Source organism: Mustela nivalis (genome assembly GCF_964662115.1).
Source record: "Mustela nivalis genome assembly, chromosome: X".
Taxonomy (NCBI): Eukaryota; Metazoa; Chordata; class Mammalia; order Carnivora; family Mustelidae; genus Mustela; species Mustela nivalis.
In genome coordinates, this window is record NC_139040.1 from 125,984,729 (window position 1) to 126,007,231 (window position 22,503).

The 22,503-nt window shown below is 45.4% G+C and overlaps 1 long non-coding RNA gene across 3 annotated transcripts in view; it reads left to right on the top strand.

Annotated features, from left to right (window-relative positions):
- LOC309855556 overlaps positions 1-20,667 on the top strand; it is a 37,334-nt gene extending 16,667 nt beyond the window's left edge. For 2 of the 3 annotated variants that reach the window (XR_014306856.1, XR_014306857.1), the window contains exons 2-3: positions 10,514-10,629; positions 20,597-20,667. This is a non-coding gene — a long non-coding RNA (uncharacterized lncRNA). Of the gene's footprint in view, positions 1-3,916; positions 3,977-10,513; positions 10,630-20,596 lie in introns of those variants that run through there. The other variant, XR_014306858.1, reaches the window with a different exon arrangement.
- Positions 20,668-22,503: the final 1,836 nt, after the last annotated feature.

Below are 22,503 nucleotides of genomic sequence, written 5' to 3' on the forward strand. Positions count from 1 at the left end.
TGAATTCATATGGTCTTTGTCTAATTTCTTATGATTTCTTTTAAATTTATTTTTTTAAGATTTTATTTATTTATTTGACACAGAGAGAGATACATCACAAGTAGGCGGAGAGGCAGACAGAGAGAGGGGGGGAAGCAGGCTCCCTGCTGAGCAGAGATCCCAATGCAGGGCTTGATCCCAGGACTCTGGGATCATGACCTGAGCCAAAGGCAGAGGCTAAACCCACTGAGCCACCCAGGTGCCCATTTTCTTTTAACTTTAATTACCTCCCTGAAGATTACTAGCCCTAAAGTAATATTTGGGGTTAAGGCTTCAACATGTGAATTTTGAGTAGGACACAGTAAGTCCGTAACAGTAAGTTAGACATATTTTCTGTTTATCATTTTTCTTGCTTTTTTTTCTTATGGTGAGTTTTACTTTAAGTAAATTTTATGCACCTTAATTTGCACAGTTTTTTTATGGTGTCTGGGTATTAGTAGCATAGTCCAGAAGTACTTTCTTTTTAAGTTTTAAATAAATTCATTCTTATTTTTTCAAGATTTTCAAAGTTTTTACTTTTTATTTTTAAAACATTAATATATTTGAAATTTATCCTGGTGTAAGGAATAAGTTATAGCTCCAGCCCCCCTCTGTATTTTTCAAATGTTTACTTCATTGTCCCAAGATGATTTATCCAATGTTCTATCTGCCCAGACACTCCTTCACCCATACTTAGATTTGAGATATCTCCTCGTTATTAAGACATTAAGTCCCCATGTATTCTTGGGCCTATTTTTGGATTTTTTACTCTGAGCCATTGTTGTATTCAAGAACACACCAATGCCAGATTCACTGAAGTATTGGGACCATCTGGCCAATCACTAACCTCTCATTATACTTCTTTTTCAGAATTCTTCCTGGTACTTTTGCTTATTTATATTTCTGAATGAAATCTGTAGTTGGCTGGTCAAGTTTTTTTTTTTTTAAACCTGGATGGAAATTTCATTGAGGTTATGTTAAATTTATATGCTAGTTTAAAAAGAAGGGGCATATGGACCCCAAAGTTCATAGCAGCAATGGCCACAGTCGCCAAACTGTGGAAGGAGCCAAGATGCCCTTCAACAGACGAATGGATAAGGAAGATGTGGTCCATATACACTATGGAGTATTATGCCTCCATCAGAAAGGATGAATCCCCAACTTTTGTAGCAACATGACGGGACTGGGGCAGATTATGTTGAGGGAAGTAAGTCAAGCAGAGAGAGTCAATTATCATATGGTTTCACTTATTTGTGAAGGACAAGTAGTGGAGGACACTGGGAGAAGGAGAGGAGAAGAGAATTGCGGGAAATCAAAGGGCGAGACTAACCATGAGAGACTGTGGGCTCTGAGGAACAAACTGAGGGTTTTGGAGGGGAGAGGGCTGGGGGAATGGGTGAGCCTGGTGGTGGGTATTAAGGAGGACATGGATTGCATGCAGCACTGGGTGTGGTGCATCAACAATGAGTTTTGGAACACTGAAAAAATAAAATTTAAAAAATTGTATGTTAATTTAAGAAGACTAAAACTCTTTTTTTAAAATTTTTATTTATTTATTTGATAGAGATCACAAGCAGGCAGAGAGGCGGGCAGAGAGAGAGGGGGAAGCAGGCTCCCCGCCGAGCAGAGAGCCCAATGTGGGGCTCGATCCCAGGACCCCGAGATCACGACCTGAGCTGAAGGCAGAGGCTTAAACCACTGAGCCACCCAGGTGCCCCAAGAAGACTAAAACTCTTTAGAGAAATTAGTCAACCTATACAAGAATATACAGGACCCTCCCAAATGTTTAGTTCTTCTTTTATGTTCCTCAATATCATTTTTAAGTGTTTCTTCAAATCTTAGATATTTTTTGATGAGTTATTTATTGGTATTTAAACTTTGTTGTTGCAGTGGAAGGGAAATCCTTTCTTTTCCTATGTCTTCAAACTTACTGTTGGCATATTTATGAAAGCTATTGGCTACATTCACCATATGTTCTACAATGTTTTGAAATTTTTTATTGTCTTTGGTCTTATTTTCTGTTTATATTGGGTTTTCCAGGGATTCTTCCATATCATCTCAACTAATAAGAACTTTAGTTTCTTGTTTCTCATTCCTAAATGTCTTGAATGTCTTAAATGAGAATGCCTAAAATGTCTTTGTGCTGCTAATTGCATGGGCTAGGGACTTCCAGCAAAATATTAAATAATAGAAGTGGTGGTGGGCATTTCAAAATTTTGGGGAACGTTGCTAGTGTTATTTATCCATGGGACATTGTATTAACTTTTAGATGGCTTAGATGTAGTTTTCTTGTTTTTTAAAGATTTCATTTATTTGACAGAGAGAGAGAGAGATCACAAGTAGACAGGCAGGCAGAGAGAGAGGGGCTATGCAGTCTCCCCGCTGAGCAGAGAGCCCGATGTAGGGCTCAATCCCAGGACCCTGAGACCATGACTTGAGCTGAAGGCAGAGGCTTAACCCATTGAGCCACCCAGGCACCCCTAGATGTACTTTTTTAAAAATCATGTTCAGAAAGTCTCCGTATGTCTCTGTTTTATTATGAGTTGTAACAAAATCAACAAACGCTTTGGTGAATGGATTTCCACAGAAGATGATAAAGGGGTTGTTTGCTGTCTGAGTTAACACGAACTGAGCCAGCACAGGCCAAAGGAGGAGTCCACAAGCAGAGGTGACCGTGGGAACGTGAGTCCTTGGAAAGTATCATGTAACTCAGGGAAACTTGATCTTCATGGATCTGGAGATTCGAGTAAAGCAGATCGTGAGCTCCAGGGGATAGGGAGACCAGGCCAGCTGACAGTGGCTTAAACTTTGCTTAAGGGTGAATTTATTAAATACCTATTATATAAAATATGGTGAGTTGATCATAAAACATTCTGTGGTCTTAAAGTTATATGCATGTGTCTGCATGCCTGTACAGTTGCTTTTGATTTTATAGTTCGGGCCGATGCTTCTCATCCTTGAACGTGCACACATGTCCCTCCAGGGGCGTGTTAAAATGTGGAGTCTGATTCAGCGAGTGTAGCTGGAGGATGAGCATCTGTGTCCTCACGAGTGCCCCGGTGACGTGAGCGCTGCTGCTCCGATGCCATACTCTGGAGTTTTAGAGTAGCCTGTGTGTTTTTCGTACAAAAACATACAGAGATCCGGAGCAAGTATTTGGAGAGTTTTGCAGCAGTGTAAGTGATTTTATATCTGGCGAATCCGAACTTAGGCTGGTGTTTTGTATGTTTGCTTTTTATTCCATCTACAATTTTTTAAAATTATTTATTTATTTATTTGACAGAGAGAGAGAGAGAGAGAGAGATATCACAAGTAGGCAGAGAGGCAGGCAGAGAGAGAGGGGGAAGCAGGCTCCCCATTGAGCAGAGAGCCCGACGTGGGTCTTAATCCCAGGACCCCGAGACCATGACCTGAGCCGAAGGCAGAGGCCCAACCCACTGAGCCACCCAGGCGCCCCCATCCGCAATTTTTTTGTTTTTCTTGTTTTACAAAAATACTGGTCTGTAATTAGAAATTTTAAAAAACCCTAGTCCTTCACTGTAGTTAGCTCAAGAAGCTCTACTTTAAACTACCGTGTAGTGGGAGAAAAATGCTGCTTTCTCTTTTCTCACATGGAAGCAAGAGCATTTCTCTGAAGTCTTCAGTTACCCCAAATGAATTCATCTTTGTAATATATTCAGCGACTAGCAGAGATGAGTATGACTGTGCCACTATTTACAGTAATAACATAATTCACCCCACCTTTATTTACGAAACAGTTTTAATAATAATAATATACTTGGTTTATTTTTAAAAATTGCTTTATGGTTGCTCCAAGTGGTCTTATTCTTTAATTCACTGCTTTTTGCAGTATTGCCGGCTGAGCACTGAGCCGCGCGAGGTGAGAGAGGAGCGCGTGCGCTGATGAGGTTTGAGGCCCACCTTTAAGAGCCTCCCGTCTGAACCCCTTTACCCCCAGGTGAGCCTGCGTGGGGTTGGAATTCCTCACACTGAGGAATGGCTGCTAAAATGGGGACGTCATGCAATGCATATTTACTGCGTCAGGTGAAATAGAAACAATTGGTTGCATTTGATATTTACAAGAAATTCCATTTCTGGGAACTCCACTTGACTTTTTTGTTATCATTGTTGTGTGTTCTTCTGCTTCGTTCTCACATGAGAATTCCACCTCCATGTATGCTGGAGAAAGGGTGAAAATTAAGAATGGTCTTCTACCTATTCATTTAAAGATTTCCTTTAAATATTTAAGGAAGATTACTGTGTGTGGTTACTGTGTGTGTTACTGTGTGTGTGTTTGCATGTGGCTATTATTTTATTATAATGGTGACCAGGTCAGTCTTGTCCCCAAAGGATGAGAAAACTCTGAGAACCATCACTTTGAACCATTAATTCTAATAGATTAATTTGTTGTGAAAGTTATGTCCCTGAAAAGAAACCTCAACAGCATGCTTAGATCATGTGCTAAGGAGGACAAGGGGATATGTCATTATTGGGTGGTGTTTATTAGCAGGAACGTCGGGTCTTTATAACATAATTTCTTTCTCTACCTTTCCTTTCTATATTATTCCCTCTTTTCCCTCACTCTCTCCTTTTCTTCCGTCCTTCCTTCTTCCTTCCATTCTTCTCTCCTCATCATCCCCTTTCCCTTGCTTTTATTTTTTAAAATTTTTATTTATTTCTTTGTCAGAAAGAGAGAGCACAAGCAGGGGGAGAGGCAGGCAGAGGGAGAAACAGGCTCCCCGCTGAGCAAGGAGCCCGATGTGGGGCTCGATCCCAGGACCCTGGGATCATGACCTGAGCTAAAGGCAGATGTTTAACCGACTGAGCCACTCAGGCGTCCCTCCCTTGCTTTTAACAAATTATTGAGGACCTACTATGTGCAAGATATTATGCTAGCATGCACAAGAAGATGTGCTTTGGCACTAATAATGAGGCTCCCAGACCACTGGGATTTAAAATGAGATTTGATGAACTTTACCCTTCAAAGTGGGGATCATCCCTGTCCAGAGGAGAAGAATGTTCTCTCTGGAAAGGAAATAAGATCCGAGTAAAGGAAGCTGAGGGACATGCACTTCCGCTCAGGACTTCCGAGTAGCAGGAATGCTTGGTGTGTACGAGGTTAGCAGCGGGTTAGTATTATCTACAGGACGATGAGCCTGGCCTCCAAGCCAGAAGGGCCATGGGGGCAAAGCCTAACAGGTGGCAAAGCAAAAAGAATTCACCGTGATCTGAAAACTGTCGAGATACGGACTCCATTGTGGGCAGGGAGGCAAGAGCCTTCCCTGTTCTGAGCTGAAGGTGTCTTCAGTCTGGACTTGCTTTCTTCAGTCCTAGTTCTTCCCTTTCTAGAAAATGAGGTGAAATGCTTTATACCAACCACAAAAAGCACTTACTGTCTATAATGCAAATTTGTGAGCTTATTATGCTATACAGATGTTCCTTGTATGTTTCACATGTAATGTATGTTCTCTCCCACAAAATAGTTCATATTTTTGGAATCCCAAGGAGCCCACCACTTGTTTTTCAGAGAAAACATTCGGTGGCTGTCGCTAGATGAGTTCTCTCCTCTACTCTATGCAGCCAAGGCCCACTAGGTCTCTAGGCCATCTGGATGCCACCCACCGAGAGTCTTTTCTGGCCTTAGGGATTTGGTACTGGTTATTTCCACCTTCTCTGAGAAAGGAGCCTCGGAGTAGAGACCAGATTGAAAAGTCTGATCACTCTTTTTTGCTTCTGGAACCATGAAAGCAAGTACTGTATCTTACCTATCCTTTCTCCTTGGCACCTCACACAGTGTCTGGCACCTGCCTAACGTAGGGGTGGGCAGAGGCAGGTCATCAGGGAAGAGAAATGGAGCCCACAGCACACTACTAAGTAGCCTGCGAAGTCATCCCTGCACCCAAGACCCACTCCTTCTCCTTCATTTTCTGTAGGGTGCCTTTCTCAGCCTAAGTGGGTAGATGGGAGCACGGGCTGATTGGTGGATGAGGAGCGGATGGCGTAGTAGGTGGGCGGAGGGGTGGGCGGTGGATTAAATCTCGTATGTCAGTCCCTACTGACCGTTGACTGCTTGGTGCCCTTAAACTATGTTTGAGGACTCGAGGCGCCTGTGTCACCTGTTTTCGGGTCTCATCTGCTTGCAGTGTGAAGTCACTAAAGCTTTTATTCATTTCGTTCTGCCACTTCATGTATAATCTGCTCAAAGCTTTGCCAACCTGACAGTGATATTTCTGTGTGCGTTGTGTGCGTTTGATGTCGGCTTTTGCAAAGTTATACATATATGGTTTATAAACCTTCACTTTTATTGGTTTGAATATTTTCTCACCTCCTTGGACAATGTTACAGAACATTTTATGGTGGAAAAGTTTACAAAGGGATAGATAGCACAAGTCCCCAAAAGTCATAGTAATTACTAACGGTTTAATTGGACCAGAAACAATGGAAACCCGGGTCTGGATCCTCTAAATAAAAAACAAACAAACAAACAAAAAAACCTAATTTGAGGTAATTGCTTTAATACTGGACTTTGCAGCTATGGTAGGTAGGAATTTTTTTGAAGGGGCACCCCAATTGGTGAGGTCCGTCCAATTGTATATTTCTTGTCCGTCGCATGAATCTGTGACCCCCGTGACCCAGCAACTATTAGTATGACGTTACTAATACGTGTCCACACAAACTTTCCATAGTCTTCAGTGTGAGAATTTAAAAAAAAAAATTTTTTTTTTTTTAAAAAACAGCTTCGTAAGGATGAATCCCAAGCCTTTTGAAGTAAGACTATCCCTGACTAAAAAAACACTTTGCCACTGGGGGGCGATGGAAGTTCAGAAACCGCCCTCTTATTCCCTGAGGCAACCGAGCACTTTAGCTGGTTTATTTATTCAAAGCTGGAATTTGGACATTCGAACCACCAAGCTCAGAAAAATTCCTGGACGAGGAGCACAGTCCTGGGAAAAACCTACCAAAGATGGAATTAGCACCTTGGCAGACCGCCTTTAACACAAAGATCTTTCCTTCCTTGTGGGTCGTAAGAATTGACTTCGGCTCCCATCAGCGTGAAACAGAGGGAGCCAAGTTAAACTGCGAAGACCTGAGACAGCACAGAAGCGTGCTTATTTATCCGTACCTGCAAACACACTTGAGCGTGCCGTTCACATGGCCTTAAGGCCTCTCGCAGTCGCTTGGCTCAGCGTGCTGGCGGGCGCGGGCAGGCCTCAGGCCTCCGTCAGGTCCTCTCCTCTGCAGAGTGGGCAGACGTCGTGGAGTTTCTTGCAGGAAACTCTGAGTCATAGCTAACGCTTGAGGTGACAGCTGTAGAATCCAGCCAGGCAGAGTTTGGACAGGTTCAGAGAGGTGTTGGCCGTGCTGGGCCCACTGGTAGGTTTGGGGTCCAGCCCTGGCACCAGACTGTGCCTCGCTCACTCTGTGAAGCATTATCAGTGTGTGGGCCCAGCCGTAAATCCTACGTGGTCTTCTTCTTTTCCCCAGATGGATTCCATCAGTGGCCCAGCCTAAGGCTTTTGTCTTGCTTCTACTCCAAGATGGGCCAAAGGATAGGGAGTTGCAGAACTCAGGAATACATATCGAAGAAATGAGGTTGTGTCCCGTGTCCCATAGGCTGTCCGTTTCTAAGACCCTCTGGCCTGGCAGAGGGATGGCCTAGGGGTGCTAGGACCGCCACTAGGAGGGGCCCCCATGGATCCCAGCGCCCAGTGCCCTGTGCCCTCTGGGAGTTGCTGATGCATATTTCTGAGGACACTCGGAAAATCTGGAAGTTTGTTATATTGGTGAGGATCTTTTGGGTTTCGAGTGAGAAGTCCGACTTGGACTAGTTAAGGAGACAGACGAATGTGTTGGTTCACATGCCTGGGAAGGCGGGGGGGTGGGGAGGGTGGGTAAGAGCTCAGGAAGGGCTTGGTGCGGGGGGGGGGGGGGTGGGGGGGGGGGCTCCGCCTCCCTGCCTCCTTCCGTCAGCACAGCATCCCTTTGTTGGATGGCCTCTCTCCGGACTTCTTTCACATGCTGGGGACTTGGCTCCCATCGGGTCACATAGTTTCCCTCGTGTCAGCTGCTGTATCTCAGGGTAGAACGGGGCGATACGATTTGCAGGGCCCTGGAGTGTTGTACCTGGCAGCCCATCTAGGACCCCATGAAGTGGGCACGAGGCCGCTGCTCGGCGGAAACGATGTGGATACACAAAAGCACAACACTCCGCAGAGCGTTCGTCTGTGCGCACGGGAAGATCAAGAAGCCAAGTCCTGGGAAGAGTCCTTGAGCCAACAGTAAAAGTCATCCCAGCTGCCCTTTTGCTTCCTTAAATTCCACCGTAGGCCTAGTGAAAAGGCTGTGGGTTCACATGCGAGGAACGCCTCCACGAATTCAAAGAGGATCCGAGAACTGTTTCCCATCCACAAAAGCGTCCATAAACAGGAACTGCAGTTGTAATAGATACAATGAGGAAAGCAGCCTGAGTTCAATGTCAGATGCTGAAAAGGGAACATACTGGCTAGTAATGAAGAGGACCAGCGATTGCATTTAGGACTAACAGTCGCAAAATTATCCGTGGAAACCCCTTAAGGTCTACATAATTATTTGCAAGGCTCACTTGATGCGCACGATCTGCTTTCTATGTAAATGCTAATCATACAAAACACATGCCCTGGCACAAAACAAAGTGAAAGAAAATAAAATTTTAAGAAACCGAGGACCTGAAATAGCTATAAGCAAAAACTATAAGCCAGGTGTGGATGGGGACAGAGGGACATTTGGGCCTGAGTGACAGCAGGCAGGGAGGCTGAGGGGGAAGCCGTGGTGCTGGCGGGACCATTGACCCAGGCCGCAGGCGATGCCAAGGTCTAGGAGAAAGGCCCTAGGTCCTGTGGTGGGGCGGCCTGGAAAGGGCTCCCTTCCCCGAATGAATGTTCGAGATCTTCTCCAGGCTTGCCGGCTCTCGTCATAGAGCCTCCACCGCCTCATGGGTGACGTGGCAAGCAAGAATGCAGCCTAGGGAGTCTTCTGCGGAGGAAACGAGCTGTCCTCTGTTGGCCCAGAAGGGCTGAAGAGGAGTGGTCGGGGGCTCGGTGAGCCAGACGGGCGGCTGCTCGGCTCTGCCTCCTCGCAGAAGCCTGGGCCGTGTGTCCGTGGTGGCTGTAGCCATGCAGCAGTAGAAGTTGATTTACAAAATCCAAGTGGCCTTCCGAGTAGGCCTGCGGGCCCTAGTGTGCGGTCCTCCCGTCCGCCCGCCTCTTCGTCCCTGCTCGTCCTCTTAACCCTCTTGCCCCTTGTCAGAAGACGTCTTTGTGTGGACTCACTCGTGCCCCCCAAGTTCATGAGTTGAAGCCTTCATCTGAGATGGGACTGTCTTCGGAGACGGGCCTTTAAGGAGGTAATTCAAGTTCCATGACGCCCTGAGAGTGGGGTGTCAGCCTGGCAGGGAGAGACGGCGCAGCGCCCTCTCTCCACGAGACGAGGACACAGCAGGGCAGCACCCCTGGGTGACACCCGCAGCTCAGGCTCCCCGACTTTGGCACTGTGGGAAAATAAATGTCTGTCACTTAAGCCACCCCGTCTGCGTCTGCCCATTAATTACCTGTACGAGGGCCGTGGCACCTGACGGGTCTCCCTTCTCTTACCTTCTCCCTCCTCCCGTCTTCCTCCTTTCTTCCCTTTCCAGAAATGTCCACGTCTCTCCAAAGGAGCTAAAAAACACCTGTCCTGCATATCTAACCAAATCTGGGAGAGGCTTAATTTAATAGAAGACGTGAGGTACCATATAGGACGGGCGGTCACTACGGTATTTCTGCTTAAGCTCCGTCCCCCGTCGCGGAGAGAAACTACCCCAGGGGACAGCCGACCTGGGCCCAAATGTCGGGGCCCCCGCGCCCAGCCCCCGAGGTTACACGGACATGGAGTGTGTGTGCCACAGGCAGAAGGGGAGAGGAGGTCGGGCTCGGAACAGAGGACAGTTGAATGAAGGAAATAATGACAGACTTTGAAGAAAACCAGCTGGGTCCCATGTCGGACGTTGCAGGGGTGGGTCTGCTGGAGACAACACCCACAGTGTCCGTGGCCTCTTCAGCTGCCCTTTGTCCTTCTCTTCCCTCAACCCCAATCTCCAAAAACAGCTCCTAGTTCCTCCCAAAAATGTTGAATCAAGTCGTCTTGTTGGGATCATTCCTCACATGATTTACATATACAGGTCCCAGTAATAGTAACAGCTACTATTAAAAGGTACTTCTGGCCTGGGCACTCCTCTGCTAGGCACTTTCTGGTAATAAACTTTTAGTTTTAGAATAGTTTTATTTTTAGAGGGAAGTTTTCCAGACGTGCAGAGTTCCCGCACACCCCACACTCAGTTTGTCCTATTATGAACATCTTACCTGAGTATGGTACATTTGTTGTAAGCTCTAAGCCAACTTTGATACGTTAATATTAACTAACATCCATTCTTTACTTGAATTTCATCCATTTTTACCCTAATGTCCTTTCTCCGTTCCAGCATCTCCTACAGGATGCCACAGTACAGTTGATGGTCATGTGTCCTCTCGGCTGTGACAGCTACTCGGACTTTCCCTATTTTTGATGACCTTCACAGTTTTGAGGACTACTGGTCAGGTATGTTGTAAGGTTCCTCAACTGGGATTTGTGTGATGCAATGCATTGTTTCTTATTCTCATGGCTAACCTTCAGTGTCAGTGTAAGTTACTCATTTCATCCTTACATATGAAAGCACTGAGGCACAGAGAAGTTAAGGAGTTTCCCTAAAGTTGCACAGCTAGCAAATGACAGGAACAATGATTCAAGCTCAAGACTGATACACCTTCATGCCATACGTTTACTTTTCCTCCCCAGTCCCTCTCTGCTGAATTCCTGACAATGGAAGAGGTCCCTTCAAGGCTGTCAGGGTGATTTCTTTGATAATTGTTCCTTCCAAATAGTTTTAGATGATTTACTATGTTAAATTAAATTAGAGCAATTTCCCCAATCAGTTATCCGCTGAATTGGTTATTTGTGTAGCTTCAGTGGCTGTCTTCTCAGGACAGTTGATTAATCCAGAAAGAACTTCACGAAGAAGTATTCAGGTGTCTGTGTTTCTCCAAGTGGCTCTAAAAGTGTGTTCACCTGGAAGGCATGAGGACCACCCGGACTGCTTGTTAAAGGCCCGCTTCCCTGGAGTGGGATGACCAGCCGGCCCAGTTTGCTTGAAACTGGGCAGTTCCCCGGATGTGGGATTTTCTGGCTAAAATCAAGCCTGGGACGGACCCAGGCAAGCCAGGATGCTTGGTCAGCGTACCACAGAGCTGCCATGAACGCTGGGGCCCCGCAACCTCCTTGTAAGCAAACCACCCAGGAGATTGTTCTAAACACACACAAGTAGGAGATCCCCTACGTCAGATATGGGAATGAATTCCCGGAAGAACCGGTGCTGGATTTCTGGAAACGCCGAGAAAGTACTGAGTTTCACCTGGGTTTGATTCTGCCTGAAGTCGAGGTAGAAAATTGTCACCCAGCGTTTGGCCCAGATGACATCAGTGGGGATGCTTTTTCACTCTTTAGGTAAGAAATGAGCACTACTTTTCCAGCTCTACAATTTTGTCGAGGGATGATGGGAGTGCCCAAAAGGTCCTTCTGGTCTTTCTGAGGCCGTTATTTATCAGTGGAGATCGATGGCTCTGTGTTAAGCTGGGGCAGTGCTTCTCTACCTGGCAGATGAATAGAATCAGCGGGGAGAGTTTAAAAACACTGCTGCCCAGGCTCACCCCAGACCAGTTTCATCAGACTCCCTGGAACTGGGAGCCAGGCACCAGTAGTTTTCTAATGTGGATCGAAAGCAGCCCTGTCCAGTAGAAATAATAGGTGAGCTGTCCTTTTCTGGTAGTCACATTTTAGAAAGTAAAAACAGCACGTGAATTTTAAGAATATATTAAATTTAACGTAGTACATCTGAGATTTTATCTTTTTAACCTCTAATCTTTATAAAAATGATCAGTTACACATTTTATGTACATTTTTTTTCCATCCTGTGTCTTTGAGATCTATACTTCACAGTACTTTACAGTTCAGGTGCTGAGTTTTCATCAGAAATATGATCTGGATTTAGATTCATACATACCCCAGTTGTTCCAAACGTGTTTAGCTTAGAAGTAGTCCAATCACAGCATCAGGCATTATTTTCCAAATTTTAATTTTAATTAAAATGAAAAATGCAGTTTCTCGGTCTCACTAATCACATTTCAATTACTCGATAGACACGGGCAGCTAGTAGCTTTGGAGATAGTTATCACGGTTCCAGGGCAGTGTTTCACAGACGAATTCGGGCATACGAAACACCTGTAGTCAGTCTGGTTAAAAGCTACGTTCTGATTCAGGAGATCTGGGGTGAAGCTTGGGAGTCTGCATTTTTTTGAATTTTTTTTTAAGATTTTATTTATTTGACAGAGAGAAAGACAGAGATCACATGTAGGCAGAGAGAGAGAGGAAACAGGCTCCCCGCCGAGCAGAGAGCCCAATGTGGGGCTCGATCCCAGGACCCTGAGACCAGACCCGGGCAGAAGGCAGAGGCCTAACCCACTGAGCCACCCAGGCGCCCCAAGAGTCTGCATTTTGAACAGGCTTCTAGGTGATGCTGATGCTGCTGGTCTAGGGGCCAAATTCTGAGCAGCAACAGACTAGAATTATCTTGAATGAGGGGTGCCTCGACTCTGATTTCTCTACCGGCTTACTGGTATTCTCTCATATTAAAGGCTGGCAAAGGTGCGTGCGATCTTGTGAATACACATAAAATACACTTGTGTACATACAGACATGCAAATGTATGTTATGTGGCTGATTACGCTGAACTTGTTTTATCTGAACTTGGTGTAGACCCCTAAGTTAGCCTGCAAATATTATCATTCTTACATGTGTTCTTTGCCCTCACTTTCTTTTAAAAGTCAACTTACTCTTCTTTGGTCACTGGAACTGAACAACAGCTGACTGTTTAACCTTGATTTAAGTCCCTCTGTGTATTTGTTTGCTTTTTTTTTTTTTTAACTGAGTGCAATAGGTTCCTGCATTGTATTTCAGTGTTTGAAGGTATTTAAAAAGCATCTGATGACCCATCCTCTCTGCGGTTTTGTGTATAGTGCAGGGTAACCTCCAGTTCCATCCTGTTCCCTTGTACTTGTGCGTGGAAATATTATGCCCCAGTGTCTGTGTTTGTTTCTGTAGGTGGTTTCTCATTCTTCTTTAGATGTCAGTACGGAAAGGTTGTGAATTACTTCTAAAGTGTTGTCCCAACATTTACCACCCCCCCAAACCAAACAACAAAAACTAAAATTGACTGAGTTCTCTTTTCCAGGATTTATAATCTGAGAAAATTATTGGAACATCAACAGCAACCAAAGTCATAGTGAAGTTAGAGAAATTGGTCATGCTTCTCCTTTTATTATCCTTTACTTTCTTTTAAGGGACAAGTTTTCCGTGGGAAAACACCATTCTTTTTGGCAGTTACTGGGATCAGACAAAGGATGAGATGAAGGACATAGCTATTATATACTTTGGGGGAAAAAACGGGGAATAACACTTCCTTCCACTAAAATGGAAGGAAATAAAATGAGGGATTACAACTGGGTATATCAAAGCAGGATGGAGGGTGAAAACATTATTTTTATTTATTTATTTATTTAAAGATTATATTTATTTATCAGAGAGAGAGTGGGAGAGAGCGAGCACAGGCAGACAGAATGGCAGGCAGAGGCAGAGGGAGAAGCAGGCTCCCCGCTGAGCAAGGAGCCCGATGTGGGACTCGATCCCAGGACGCTGGGATCATGACCTGAGCCGAAGGCAGCTGCTTAACCAACTGAGCCACCCAGGCGTCCCTGAAAACATTATTTTTTACTCTAAACCCAGTTTCCATTTTATTTTCTGTTATAGGCCATGTGTGGTGGAAAAAAATTACATATCTTTCTGAGACACGATACTTACTCTGTGTACTATTATAGATCCCAATAATTACAAGATTTGGCATCATCCATGAAAATGGCTACTAATTCAAAAGCTCAGTTCATTGGGCTGCATTCTGGAGAATTCAAAAATATCCAGGGAAATCAAGCTAGAGCTCAGTGTTACTAGTCTCTTAATTTTATTTCTTTTGATTTGGCAAATGGGTGTCTCTGGGTGAAGTTTTGGATATGTTACATTTTCTATTTCCTTTGGATCATGCTGTATTTAATTATAGCTAATAATAATATCTAACATTCATTAACTGTTTAATATGTGTCAGGGCCTTATTAATTACTTTATTTGCTTTATTTTATTTAATTCTGATTGCTACTTCATAAGATAGGTACTGTCAAAAGTATAATTTTTAAAGAACTAAAAACATAATCTGGTACAAATACAGAAAGAACACCTGTCAAGAATTTATTCAACTCATTAATGATCAGAACTGTAAATGGGTTAAGCTGATTCCAAGAGCATTGTGAGAAACTTGGTATTTATAGGCATTTTGAGGGGGAAAAAGGTGTTGCAGTAAGATTTCTAGGGTAGATTCAAAGCTGATTACTGTCCTACAGGGCAATAAAACCACAACCTTTGGGGTTGTCTTTTCTATTGGACAGAAGTCTGTGAATTAACATGTAACTTCAGAGCATGTGAACTCTAGTCAAGTGAAAATACAGAAAGTCAAGCACAAGTGCATTCCCGAGGTAACGAGGTAAGTCGTAGGTAGGCAGGTTGGTGCCTCAGTAAGATTTTGAAAGGTCATGCCACAGCCCATTTCACTTCACTTAAATTTTGGGAATAGTTTGCTTAAGAAAACTATATGTATCCTCATTGTACCAGTGAGGATGCTTAGAGATGTTAAACAGTATGATAAAGGAGTCACAGAGCAAACTGAAACCTACTCCCTTACACTAGGTGAAATCCATCTGACCTGGTTTATGAAAGTCTGTGTGTGTGTGTGTGTGTTTGTGTGTGTATGTACATGTACATGTCCATGTGGCAGGAAAGAGGATTTGGAAACTGGCATTCTAACCTGGGTATTTCGGGGGCTTTGACTGGCAAAACTTATTCAGATGATACTAACATTTTGACCATTTCTTCCTTTTTCTGGAAAAAAAAAATCTCATCCCTTGCCTACTAAAACATCAATCATTAGAGGAGGAGTCTAATCTCTTGGTTTCTTAGGAATGGGGAGGGGGAGGACTTGCACTGAACCATCACACATGTTATCCTTGCCCTTGACCACCAGCACACGTTTGAGAACTAGCTGGCTAGGGGGTGTTAGACTTTGAAGTTCTGAAACAGGATTTTCCTTGGTACGAAGCAGACTGTGTTCATGAACCCCAGTCTGTAATCAACACAGCTACCTAGCTTTAATCCAAGAGAGTTAATACATGCCTTTTAGGTGTAATTTGAGTGAAAACCAGTCTTAAATCTACTGGATTTCAGACAGAGGGAGAGCGAGAGAATGAGAGATTACATTAATTGAAGGCAAAGTTGAATTCTGTACCCATTGGGAGATCAGAGGCCGGATTGAAAGGCTAAAATGTGTGTGGGGGGGTGTGGATATGGGGATTTGGCAGTACGGCAAACTCCTTACCCCTTCTTGGGTCTCCCACCTCTAGCCTGTTTGCCTCCCACGAGCCAGGCAGCTGCCACAAAGGGGGGGGGGGGATTAGAGCAGGTGCGGACTTGGGCTCTGCCAGGGCGCTTGGGAGTTGGAGAGAGCGGGGTTAGACTACTGCACGGGGGGTCACCTGATGATGACCAGAGGATGGCAGATCCCGCTCGGGCCTGGATGATGATCCCACCTGAGCGTGCTGGCTGGCTGTGATCCACACGAACAGTAGAAAATGAAAGGTGTAAAAACTGCACCAAAAAACCCACAACAGGTCTTGTGGCCAGTTGTAGACATGAGGATGGCAATGGCCATATTTTCTTCCTGTTGTGATGTGGATGTGTCTGTACATATAATAAAATTTGGTCTTCTTCCCTCTGCCTATTATGTAACATGAGGAATGAGTTGGGGAGGGATGGGGGGTAGTTGATTCAAGTAGGACAGAAGCATCACGTCGTTCACTTACTTGGAAGTTGAAAATGCGTGAAAGGACAGTGTTGGGACGCTGCACTAGCCAAGGGGTGGAATGTGCTGGACTGTCCGTGGCCAAGGAGGCATCACCACCACCCCTTCGGAGATGTCTTCCGAATTCCTGAAGAGAAGCAGGGCACTGCGTCTCCTGCGGTCCCTGTCCCCAGACCGTCCCGCGTTAGGGTTGCCGATGTGGTCGCATCTGCTGTTTTTCAAGTGAAAGAGAAGTAGAAGCTGGTGTGCTCAGGGGTGCTTGCAGCTGGGTGTTGGGCAGACAGGAGGTTTGTGGTGGCTTTGCAGCGGGAGCTCGAGAAGCAGTGGCTTTTGCTGGATGGAGCACGCTGAGAGGCGATGCAAGGTTTCTCAGATGATCTTACGGATCGGAGATTTCCGTAGAGCTTTGGATGGGCGCCCACATCGCTATGCCAGGCTGAGAGATAGTCAGCGTCTGCTTCCCAGGCCTTTCCTAGTGACTTTCTCGACCCAACTGTCTCAGTGTATTCCGGCATTGACATAAGCCCGACTTAACATATTAAGTCCTTTATTCCTGGAATGTTTAGAATGACTTGATTTTCTTGACCGAATCTAAGCTCATGCCAATAGTTGGATAAAAGATGTGCATCTCAATGCATTTAAGGAAAATGCTATTGGCAAGCAGACACCATAAGATCACACAGGAATCAGGGGTACTGCTAAGCGCATTTTAAAATACAGCGAATTAAGAAGCAGTGTAGTTTTCAATTTGACCTTGCGATCTGCAGCGTTCCGTAGGTTTCAGTCTGTTGGAGAGCCATCTACATATTATTTGAGGGGTTGGCAGACTACGGGCTATGAGTCAAACCCAGCCCGTCAACTGCTTTCATAAATGCAGTTTGGCTGGAACACAGCTCTGCCCATCGGTTTACATCCCGCCGATGGCCGCTTTCAGCACAGCGGCGGAGCTGAACGTTTGCAAGAGAGACCGTGTGGCCCACAAGGCCAAGGACGCTGGCTTTTGGCCTTTGACAGAAAACCTTTGCCGACCCCTGTATTATCCTAATTCCTGCTTCCTTCAAAAGGGAAAGCCTTTTCCTCTGTCGTCAGCTTGGCTCGCTCAGTGGGATTAGGCTAAAACATTAAGGCTTTTTGGCAGAGCAGTTGCAGATGTAAGTACCCACTTACCAACCCTTCTAACTTGGCATGGCAACATGTCATTTTTAAGTCGTGGAATTCCTCCTTAATCATCCTGGCTACCTTTGCGGTGTCTTGCTCCCTGCATGGCTCAAGGCGGACCAATCTGCCGCGGCCCTGCTCATGCGCCCCAAGTGCAGTCCCCACGCGGGCTTTTCTGCGGAGCGGCTCTGTTCTCTAACTGGACTTGGAGTGTTGGCAACGCGGGAGGTGTTCATGTCTGTCCTCATCTTCACACACTACAAAGAAAGGTTTAGTAGAACCGTGGAGCCTTACCGCATCCTAAATTTAACATTTTAGAAGCTACTGACGAGTTGTTATATACGTTACCGGAAATGCAGACGAATGGTGATTAAGATGCTTTAGAAGCAAAACCTTTGTCGGTGAGTCTGTTTGGACTTTTTTTTTTTTTTTCATCACTTGGCTATGCTGATCTGTCTTTGTTAGTAACACAGCGGAGCTTGCCCTCTCCTCTAAGCAGTGACAATTGAAGAGAAACTCCAGAAAGGTATAGTTCAGGACTTGTAATAGCCAGGTTGAGACACCAGAGAGAATTCTTTAGCTTTTTGTTCTGATACTGCATCTGCCACCATCCAGTGAGCCCACAGATACATAAGATGATGACTCCTTTGATAAATGTTTCCCATCCCTGTGCACATGTCGTTAAGTCCAGCCTCTGTTTGCTGAACTCATGGAAAAAGTATGTGCGTATTTATGCGTATGTAAGTACGTATTTGGATCCTACTATAGGCCGGGTCCTGCTTTGGTTTTGGGCCATATGAGTACAGGAGGTAAATAATGAGAGAAAGGAAAGTTCTGGAAACCTCTCCGTCACTCATCTTATTTTGGAGAAGTAGCTCAGTTACACGAACCCTTTATTTGTGGCTGTGAAGCTGAAGGGCTCTGGAGTGGCTCGGGCAGGCAGCCCCCTCCACGCTCACTCCTGGCTTGTGTCCTCTTGCTGTGTGAGCTCTGCTCACCGAGCAACCAAAGGAAAAAAAAAAACAAAAACAAAACATAGGAGGATCATTTTAAATGGATGTTTTTGTGAAGAGTCAACTATAAAGTTTGTATTGGACCGAAGTTAACACGGAGCAGCAGGAAGCCTCTTGCACTCCCCCTTCCAACTCCATAGTCTGAGATTTATTCTTCTTGACAGGAAGATAGACTGCCAACTTTGTTTTTAATTATTTGAATAAAATTACATACATCATTCTCCCTTTTCTTGTGCCTCCCTCTGAAATCCCATCTTCTGTGTAGCTGATGCTGATGAAATTGCCGGTTTTGGCATTAGTGCTTCTGTCAGCCAAGTGAGATGAACTGAGTTAATATCCACACCCTGAACCGAAGCCAGGAACATTTACCCCCGGGTTACCCCCCCCCCCCTCCGCTCTTTACCTGCCACCCTGCAGACATACCGTGCGTCTCCACGCATCTAACCTGGCACCTGAATAAACATTTTCCAAGTTTCGTCCTCTTTTCTTCCTTTCCTTTCCTTTTTCTTTTTCTTCTCCTTTCCTTTCCTTTCTTTTCTTTTTTCTTTCCTTTCCTCTTTCTTTCTTTCTCAAAATGGTCGGACCCTCCTTTTTTGTATTCTAGTATAAACATGGAACAAATGTGTAGCTCATCATAATGGACATCTGTTACATGAATAGTGGTGAACTCGTATCTCTCAGATTAATCACTGTTTCTATTCATTTGGAATTAGCAACCTGTGACTTCAAGTAACTCCCTGATGAAACAGAACACACATTCTTTTCACAGATGTATAGAAACAGGAATAAATCTACAATTTGGCAAGTGCGCCAGATGCAGAACACAGTGCATGCTTATAATAAGAAAATATAATAACTGTCCTAGACTAAGACATGGTAACTCTGACAAAGAGGAATTTATATAGTCGAAACTTCTTGAAAACAGCCTCACCTGCGTAAGTGTTTTCTAAACTCTGGCCCTGAGGGCCCGTCATTTCCTGACAAAGTTTTCTCCTGTTATTTGTCCTCCTTGGAGACTCGAAATTCTTCATCACTTAGAAGCAAGATAGAAATTTGGAGGCTATGAAGCATAACAGAATTATCGTCTGTAGGAACCAGGGTCTTACTGGCTACCCTTCTTTGTCAAGGTATGTTTTGAGAAAGACTGCATTTCTGTGGGCTAGGACTGAGGATCCAAGACATCTATCATATACGGACCATTGACTAGAAGTCCGCAGAAGCTAATGATTCACAGTTGTATCCCACTGTACAGTCACACAGAATATTGCCCTTGAACCCAAATAAGGAGTGTCCAACACAAAGTATTTGTTGAATTCATTTGTGCTGTGAATAATGCCAGCTTGTACAACGAGGTCGTTCATTCATTTAGCAATGGCTTATCAATCCCGTTTTATCAGAACCTACTGGTCCGGTCCTGGGGCTGTTCTGATTTGGGGTATGAACACATGAACTTTTTTCCTAAAAAAAAAAAAAAAAAAAAAAATTTCTCATGAAGGAGCTCGGTGTGTGTACACATAAAGCCAATACGGTGACAGAGCCTCTGAGGGGCATCCGGACTGCAGAATGGTCAGTCTCTCTTCAATGGGCTACAGGCAGCAAGAAGAAATACAGAAAAGGCTAGAAGGAGAGGATAGTGTCTTAGCAGAGTCTTGAAAGAGAGTTCTTGATCTGGGGCCTTGGGAAGAGTGTTGGACGCAGGGTGGGGACAGAGGGGGACTGTTACTGATGGTCTTCCTTAGCTTGCATCCTGTTTCTATTCTGCTTCCAGAAACAAACTTAGAGTGTAAGAGATGGTAGTAGGAAAATTCTATAGCAGGGTCAGGGTTTGAGAGGCCGAGATAAGGGACAGTTGAGGCTACTTACAGTGATTATCATCTGGTGGTAGGAGAAACATCAAGTAGTCCACCTCTGGTTTCCTTTAATCCACCATGCTGAGGGTAGACAAGGTAATAAGAAAATTGTGGATCAAAAGCGGTCAAATATTGGGTCGCCTGGCTGGCTCAGTCAGGAGAGCGTGCGACTCTTGATCTCGAGGGTTCTTAGTTTGAGCCTCACGTTGAGTGTGAGGTTACTTAATAATAAAATCCTGAAAACAGTTTTCTTAAATGGTCAAATATTGGTAATTCCATAAGGTTCGGTCTAATACGTATGACATGCGTGTACATGGCACAAAATCCCCAAAGCACAAAAGACCATGAAAAGCACGTCTCAGTCCCTTCCCTCTCCCCTGCTCATCCGTTTCCCTCCCCAGAGAAGACCACTGCTAGAGTTCTTCCAAAAGATATTTGTGCCACATCCAAGCATTTCCATAATGTAAAATGTTGTTAAAATGGGGCTCTTCTAGGTCAGTTTTGGCTAAGGAATGAAGACAATGGCCACTGCATTCCAAGATACCACCGGGACAGTAATTCTCAGTTGACCACGGAAAACCTGAAGAGAGGAGTCACTGACATGGGAGGTAAGAGTTAAGAGGAGTTTGTGGGTGTATGTGTGTTTGGAGGCACTTCTTGGAGGAAGTGGCACCGAGAGTCCCACTAATCCTTACCCGTCGGAATGAGGGCAGGGGACTCCTGCCTCTAGCCCCTGGCTTCCTGAGGGGTGCATCTTTGGGATCAAGCTGAGACACATGAGGTCTGTTCCTTGCATCTGAGAAGCCCAGAGGGCTGGTGCCTGGCTCATCTGATGGGCCTGAGCGGCTTATGATCAGAGGAAGGGGGCTGTATCTGGAAGGAAGCTGCCCTCCCTCCCCAGTTGCATGGATCAGGAGATCGTATGTGGAGTTCGTGATGGGAATCTTAGCCCACCGGTGTTCTAACAGGGATCTGGTGGCCTGGTGTTGCAAGTCGGGTGCTCCCGGAAGCATACCATGAGAAGGAGGTCAGTGCGCACGTGTCTAAAAGGGGTCAACACCTGAAAGGGGAGAAGAAGGAAATCATGCTGAGCGGCAGTGCAGGCCAAATCAGCCTTGGCCACACCCCTGGAGAGCTCTGGCATGAAATGGCCTATCCTAGTGATCCCTCTTGGGGCCAAATAGCGCAGATCTTATACCTTTACTTTGATCGACCATCGTTGGGTGTAGGCCACCCTGGGAAGGATGCATCCTTGACTTGGACAGTCCTCTGGCGCTCAGTTGCTGCCAGCAGAAGGCTGTCTGTCTACCTGCAGCCCTCTCAGCAGCTGGGGTGACCAGCCGTCCCTGGAAGGGGGACCTGGACAACACATCTCAGTGTCCGTCAGACAAGGTCAGGGCACCTGAGCGTTCGGGGGCGAGTGTGCCTAGTGCTGGGGGCAGGAGCCAAGAGGGGACTGGGAACAGTGAGTCAGAGGAAGGGCCTATGAGATTTGAGCCTCGGGAGAAAAGGACACCAGTGTTGAAGTTTCTGTGATTTCGTTCGTTGCTTAGAGATGGGCGCTTAATTCTGCTCTGAGGACCATTGCTCTTCAGCTGTGGGAACGAACAATGACCAAAGCAGACCCTTTTGTTTTGCCAAAGAGAAGCTGTAACTTGTGCCGTCTGCATAATTCTTCCCCGAAGGCCGGAGTTGTGCCGTCCCAGGAGCGGGAGCCTGGGAGGAGCACTTGGCCCATCGGAACACAAGGACCTTTTGTGGTCTCGCGGAAGGCCATCTTGTGCAGCCCCTGTGTGGGTGTCTGTGGCTCTGGTTTTGTGTCGTTGGCCGGGGCCACTTCCTAGAAAATCCTTTCCAGTGAAAATTAAATTCAGGTTTGCTTACCTGCCTCTTCCTAGCAGTCTCTTTATTCGGCTCCCTTCTGCACGTTTCAGTTCAGCCCTGCTTTGATCAAGAGGCATGGCGTATAGTAGAAGCATTGCGTGGGAGTCATGAAAACTCCTTTTCAACATTGACGACTTCTTCCTGGCGGCCAGGACTGGCCCAGATGACTTAGCTTCTCCCAGCCTGAGTCGGTAGAGCTATGACTTAGCAACTTGGCTGCACTTACTCTGTTTGCTGCTCAGATCATCACAGATTTGACTAATAAGGGCCTCTTTAAGTTACTTTCAATGTCCTTCTGAAATGACTGTATCTTTGAGATCTTCCCTGATTTCTGGCACTACGTGATGTCTCAGGCTCGTCTTATATCTTCTCTGCCACTGATCGAGATCTGGAATTGGCCATTTTCCCAAGAAACTCTGATACCTTTCAGTGGGGATTGGAATTGGAGACCAAAATCTGGGGGCTTGGTCATTTATTTCTACTGGTCGTTTTAGTTGACCTTATGCAACTAGGAAAA